A 7,394-nucleotide genomic window follows, 5' to 3' on the forward strand; every position below is an offset into this window, starting at 1 on the left:
ATCAGAGAGTTTTTGCTTTTTATTTTGCTTTCGCGATTCAACGCTGATACGTTACAAACGGTCGGAAAACCCGTCGGAAACAGTGGGGTCACGTTATGTGACAAAGCGTTAATTTGACGCTTGCATAATAGTTGCAAAGCTTTTTGTTCTCTCCCCTTACTCCTTTTTATTTATTTTTTTCTTTTCCTTTAAAAATAAACCTCTCGAAAAACAAAATTATTGTTATTAATAAACTCCAGACTCCCACAGTGTCCGCTAGCCCCTACTCGAAGAAGCCCGGCTGGGCCAATTGGAAGCTCATTTAATGATTTTCATTCTAATCGCTTTAATCCCCCCCCCACCTCTGCCGGGAGCAAATGACGCTAATGGGACCCACGTGGAGGAGCCCCGGGGTGGCGGTGCGGCTCTTCCCGGCTCCGTGCCCGGGCAGGTGGAGCCAGCGGGGCGGGGCTCAACTCTTTCGGAGGTTTTACAGTAAATAAAACATTCCCATACGTTGTCGGTTGTTGTTGTTATCGATCTTCTTCCCCTCTTACTTCCGACGGCTGGGTCCGTTTGCCTCCCCATCGACGAAGCCTGGGATCGGTGCTGGCGATGTGGCCTCGGAGCTGCAGGAATGCAGCAGCGGCACTCCACTCAGTGCCCTCGGGTGTTGGCGTCCGTGTTCGCATACAGTACCTGCCCGCTGTTATAAACATCCCTCAGTACACAGCCAATCAATCACGCTGGCAAGCAAGCAGATCGGGAGCCAAGAGTATATACAAGGCATAAATACAGAGACGTGAAACCCCGCGTCAGCGTTGTAGTATTTACACATAATTTCTCTAGGGTTCTCTCTAAAAGAAACCATATCCAGGATGTTGGAAGTTATGAAATCAAGATTAAAAAGTAGCAGATAGTGCGAAGGAAGTTTAGTCATTCTAATACTAGTGAAAGAAGAAAAAGAGTAAAAAAACCCCAAAAGCCTGAAGACTTAAAAAAAAAAAAATCCCATTACACTTACAGCCAGAAACACAAATTGGAGACTATGTGGCTGAAAAACATGAAAACTGGTCACTTAAAAATACGATGCAATAGATATATCTGGAAAAGACATGAGTTTACCAGATTTTCCAGTCAGCAGAGCATTCTTTATGCTGCAGTCATTTCTAGTCTTACTTTAATTTGAAACATGTTTACATCCATGGATAAGTCCTTGCAACTGTGCTGTGTTTTTTAACAATATTTTGATAACAAGAGCTCTGTGCAGTAGGGAATCTGTTCCCCTCACTGTGACACTGAGGCTTTTGCTCGCAGAAGGACATGTGTGAACATGGGTGGAATGTACAATGAGGTGTGCAGTGAATCCAGAGCATCCCAGTAACGTGGAGAGAAGAGTGACATATCAAAGCAGGGGAAAATCAAGTTTCAGGTCTTAAAAGAGAAAGGCATATATTAGGTTGTGGTAATTTAGGAGTTTCACTGAAATGAAGAAATGGTTGGTGCTGCAATATAGCAGGTTTGTTCCTGTGTTTCAGGATCCTAAATTATGCCCCCTTCTCTGGATAGCAGGCAGCAGTTAGGCCCTGTGCTTTGGTCCTGGCAGAGGTGAATGTTCTCAGATGGCAGGAGCTGTGTTTCAGCATGAGGTATCAAGGGCACCTGCCAAAACAGCTTATAAAACTAGGGACCACAGTGTTCTTGCTCAAGAGAGCTCTTGTAACCATATCCCCCGTATGGAGTCAATCTCAAGCATATTTTTTCTTGTGTTGCAATTACTGCATTTGTTGTGCATGTTTTCCAATAAAGAATAAATCTGACGCTAAACTTGATTTTGCTCTAAAATTGCTGGTGTTAAATTGTATAAAGGGTCAGAACCAAACACTACTGATATCAGCAGAGCAGTGTTTGAGGCTGCCCTGCAAGCTATTTGGGTCTGATAGACATAAATAGTATGAAAATCTGGTTTTCTTGTCCTCTTAGAAACTAAAAAATGATATATTTCAATACACGTATTGCCAGCACAACAACAATTGGATTATTCATCTGCTTATATTTAGGTGCTCCCTATCCTCCCCATTAAGGACTGTGTTTAAAATGGATTGGACTACTCATTTGCTTAAATGATATTTCATTTCATATAACCATTTCTACTTGTCACCATGTAAATGAGTGCTTCATCTATCAAAACTTTATGCTGTGAACTTGATGTATGGTTTTCTGTAGGAATGGATTATGGAGTCCTTTGACAGAAACATGTCTTGATCTGTGGTGGATAACACTGACACAAAAAGGGATAGAAGCCTTAACTGTCAATTTGCCACTAAAATAGTATATAAAATAAATAAAAATGATTAAAATAGTTGGTGAAGCATCTAGAAATATTTGATAACTTTGACGTAAGTGGTTTTTTTTTGTAAACACCATAGTCACCGCAACACAAGTTCCATGCTTTAATCTTCTGGGGTGGTAATTGTAAGGAGACTTCCAACTGCTCCCATCAGTGGATTAATTCAGGTTCATGTTAAGTTCACAGTCTTTTTTCACAAAAACTATTGGCAACTGTAGGAATGGTATTTTAATGTTACGAGAACATTGTGAAAGCTCACATACTTTTCCATTCTGAAGAGTCGCCATCATTCACTCCAGTGATAAATGGTTGTTAAGGACGATACAAACAAAGCAAGATCTTAGACGTATAGGTTCATAGGTGAGAAAAGCAACAGTTGCTAGATGCCAGCAAGGCAAAAAAAAGTGAAGAGTTTGTCCGGTGACCCAGTACAACACTCTTCCTTAAGGAAGATCCCTCAGCTCCCTTCAGAAAGCTAGGACAACTGAAAAAAAATGCTATGGCCAAGTTTGGCCTATTTCTGTGTGCTTTCTGCTAGCACAATTTTTCACATACTTTTTTTTTTTTTTTTTCTGGAAATGAGGAAACAGCGTGAAAACCTCAACCAACCAACCAAGCTGGCTTTCTCCAACCTTTGAGCCTCTGAACTTTGTAATATGGTTACTGACAAATCTCTTCCTGGGAGATCTTCTAAGGACAAGGCTAATTGCCCTCCAAAATCTTTAAGTGCCAGCCAGAGCAACTTTACACAGGCCACAAATGTGGCTTTTTCAGCCACGTTCTCCTGTATAGATTTTTTTTTTTATCAGTCTACAAAAAACTCAGTGAGATCACGTGATACACCTGTACCCTGAGAACTGGTGAAGAAATCAAAATGGCACTTCAATGACTACTTAAGAAAATTAGGTGGTGGTTTACTAACAGTGAGATGCCTTTTCATTCATTCCAGTGTTCTGCTATTGCCAGTACAGAGAGGGCTCTTCTCTTAATTTTACAGGCTTCCTATGCATCATGGGCATCAGACTGTACTATATCACCATTCTATATATATTTGATACTTTATTATATGTCTTTTCTCTGAGGTTAAATGATTTGTTACTAAACTTACTTGTACTAAATAACAGCCTACTTCTAGAAGGATAAACCTTTCAGTTTCGTTTCTCTTTACAGAGAGTAGGCTATCCAAAAGGATTTGAGGATGCTGCTATGGAGCAGTTGATAACATAGGGACATTTATCAGCTTAGACAGTGTGCTAAGCTGAGAGGAGGGTCCATCCGGAGGTGAGGCATTAAGAGACACTCCTAAGTTCTTGCTTCTTCTGAACTCTACTGACAGTCTAGCTCTAATTCTCAATTGCTTTTAACAGTGGTGGTGTCAGAATTTTGCTAGGGTATATCTTGTTAAACTCACTGTAAGGATAATGTAGATAAGCCTCCTCAAGTGCTACATTTCAGTGATCTGTTTAGTCACTAAAGTACCCCGTATTCTATATCAAATTCTGCTTAGATCAAGTATGTTGATCTAAATTATAAATAAAATTCTTCTTAGATCAAGGGAACAGCTTCCAGAGCAGTCTAGAGATTGTAAAGCAGCGTTAGCAGAATTGATTTGGGGATGAATTTAGAATAGGGATGAGACTGAATTTATTGACATAAGGCTGTGTGTTTGGCAACAAAGGCTTCCTTTCCTATTTATAATAGGAACAACTGTTTATACTTAGAAAATATCAACACTCACTGAGAATACATTTTAACTGCTATTATTTAGCTAGTGCTATGAAATTCCTGAAAACTCTTTTGAGTGTGAAAATAATAAGATTACACATGTTGCTCTGGGGAAGGGAAGACTGAGATGCAGAGAAAGCCTAATTCTGGGCAGCTGTGGAGAGGATAGACTTGTTAGAAGGCTGCTAGCTCTGGCAAGAGAGAGGATGAGCTGTGAGCAGGACTGAGATCAGGTATTTTCTAGAAACTACTCTTGAAACTTCTTTCTCAGTCTGGATAAAAGCAAAGAAAATCTAGATTTATCATTTAAAATGATTTCTTGCTTTAGGCATTCTGCTTCTCTAAATGTGTCTTTAGGGCCAGGCCATACGTTTTGATATAGATGAACTTAATATTACTAAGCAATATTCATTTAAAGAATTCTCAACGCATTTTAGAGTCTTCACTGTTTTAAATGAAATCTACTTTCTATATACGTTCATCTGCTTACTACTTAAATCTCTAAATTAGGCCTGTAAGTGCTGTGATTTTCAGTATATGTTATGCAGTGCTATGTTCTTTGGTAACACTTAAGAAAAGGAAATAATATGTTAAAAATTATACTAAGAAAAGCTGAAAAGGAAGTTTTAACAAAAGCTGATTACTAATCATGTGACTTACATACTTTATAATATATCTAAATATTATACATAGGAAAAAGATTCAAATGTTTGTTATCATATTTTTAGGTAGAGAAATCTTTGTGTTTACTGTAGATCTTACCGCTATGTCAGGAAAGCAAAAAACAAACAAACAACAAAAATTCAAGAATGTATAGAACATAGTTTGCTAGAACAAATCAGAAATGGTACTGTCAGAGATTAGCCACCATGCAACATTAGCAAATAAATGTACTGAATTTATTAATTATTTTTAAATCCAAAAATTTTTTCCTAACTGGAATAGATAAAAAGAAGTTAAATTTATGGGGAAAAAATGCATGGCCTTGACTGACACTGAGAAGTATGCAAGGAGAGATGCGTTTCTCCTCGTCAGGTTTTAGCAGTTCAGTGATATCCTCGCTTACTTTGTCATGAGGGTGATTAATGCTGCAGGAGGCAAGCAAGTGAGCCTATTTAAATATTCTCCAGAAATAAAGATATGTTTCCATTTGATTGTGTTACCTGTAACTGCAGTAATTATTCTGTGTTCTTGATGTGAAGATGGGGAAACAGTAGCTATGAAAATACTTTTTCTAACATGAATTAAATAGCTCAGGTGAAAGTCACGTAAAGGACGACTGTGGTACTGTGCCAAGAAGGAATATCTTCTCCCTGGTATGGCAGAGTAGCACCAAGTCTCTTTCACCACTTAAATCTCTATGAAGTCTGCTGAATTAGTGGATAGAACAGCTCTTACAGAGGTTCACAGGACTGAATGAAAAGGGCTGAACTTTGTTGGAAGTAAATTATGTGACTGCAGAAAGGCTTGTGCAAATAGGTGTTTCCTCAGAAGGAAGATCTGCTTTTGAAATGTTCAGGTTTTGTATATTTAATCTTTAGGAACATAGTGCTCTAGCTGTAGTCCAGCTGAACACATTTTCACAGGGAAAGCAAAGAAGGCAAATCATAAATCCTTTTCAATCTCTACTTTATATTTCAAAGGACTTGCCCTTCTTCTGATGTGATGGTTACGTATCACAGGTATTGTGAGCAGATTAGCTTTTGGCTATTAGCATACATGTGTACACAGATCTAGGTACCTTGAGCCCAGCAGTGCATTCCTTGCAGCTCAGCAGCATCTTGGCATGAGCAGGGCTTGGAGAATGAGAGCCTCAGGCTTTAACTCAGCTGAAAATGGGGCAGGTTGCATGGATTGTCTTTCTCCAGAAACTTAACTTAAAACTTAACTGAACAAGCATTGATTTTTTTTTTCCTTTTAAAATAATTTCTCAGCTGCATGGATTATGGGATTTTCCAGAAGGTTAATAACAAAGCCTATGCCTCCTTGGAAAGCTGAAGTTTATGCTGGTATCCACTGTCAAATGCAGCCATTGAAATAACGAATGAGGTTCACTTCCTCAGAATGTGTAAATGTCCTGACTCAGAGTTAAGCTGTCAACAGCTGAAAGACAGTCCCATTGACATGTACCTGGCACTAGTTACTCAGGTTTATTTTTTCCTGGAAAGCTGTTTTGGGCGACAGAGTGGCGTCCGGGTTTCCCAAGTTGTTGTGCTGACAAACTGCAGTGGTGGTAAAGGCAGGGAGTCTGACAAAATCTCATTAATCATTTTAAATTAAATCCAACATTCCTCTCCTACACTGCCAAGAAGAAAGCTAACTTTTACAAATGAATACTCTCTATGAAAAGAACTGATATCCTGACTGTATTGCTTTCAGACAAATATTCCTGATTTCTGTCATGTGCACGAGCATAATAGGTACTATTTTTAAGGTTTAAGATAATGTGTTTGTTGGCTGGCTGGAAAACAGAAGTGCCTTTTGCTCATTTTCTGTAACAGATGCTATGTGTGAACATCTCTGATAATTAGACTGGCTTCTTTGTTTTTCAATTAATTGTAGCTTTTTTTCTTTTCAATAACAAATGCAGAAAAAAAAGTTGCTTTTTAATGGAATAAAATTGCACAGAGGGAATGGAAATGTTCTGTTAAATATTTTATAATCAATTTCTTCTCAAAGCTTGCTTAGATGAATAAGAAAGAAAAACTAAATTCATGAAGACCTCTGTCAAGAAAAGCACTGAAGTGATGAAGGAGCAATGTGGTCTCTGCAGCCTTTCACATATACATTCATTTCTATAAGTAATGCTACCTATCTGATTACAATGTAATTACATACATTGTATGTTGTCTAAAATTTTAACATCTGATAAATAATATGAGAAATCAAATAGAATTTGATCTTACTGAGATCACTATTACATGTAGGTTATAACAGATTGTATATTATTTCTCTTTAAGCCAAAATGAAACCATAATGCACCTATGGGAGACACAGGAAATCCTCTAAGTCTGTCCTTTGTCCATTTTAATAGCGCTTTTGAGATTAGTGATAGACTTCACAATGGCAGAGAAGGAGTCATCAACCCTAATGTTTATTACTTTTGATATTTACATGAGAAATGTGAAAGAGAAATCCTTCTCTTAAATTTTTATTTGCAACCGATCCAATACAAGGCAAGTAAATGTGACTTTTCCAAATACTTATTGTTATTTTAACATCAGAAAGTTACTGCACATCAATCTTTGCTTAAATACTAAAAATAATTTAATACTTGTTTTTTACAAAATAGAATTAGAAAAAATATCAGATTGCACAGAGAACAAAAGTATTGCCGCTT

Source organism: Cyrtonyx montezumae, unplaced genomic scaffold (assembly GCF_038088225.1).
Source record: "Cyrtonyx montezumae isolate F1298 unplaced genomic scaffold, pur_monq_1.0 scaffold_2, whole genome shotgun sequence".
In the NCBI taxonomy this organism is placed as follows: domain Eukaryota; kingdom Metazoa; phylum Chordata; class Aves; order Galliformes; family Odontophoridae; genus Cyrtonyx; species Cyrtonyx montezumae.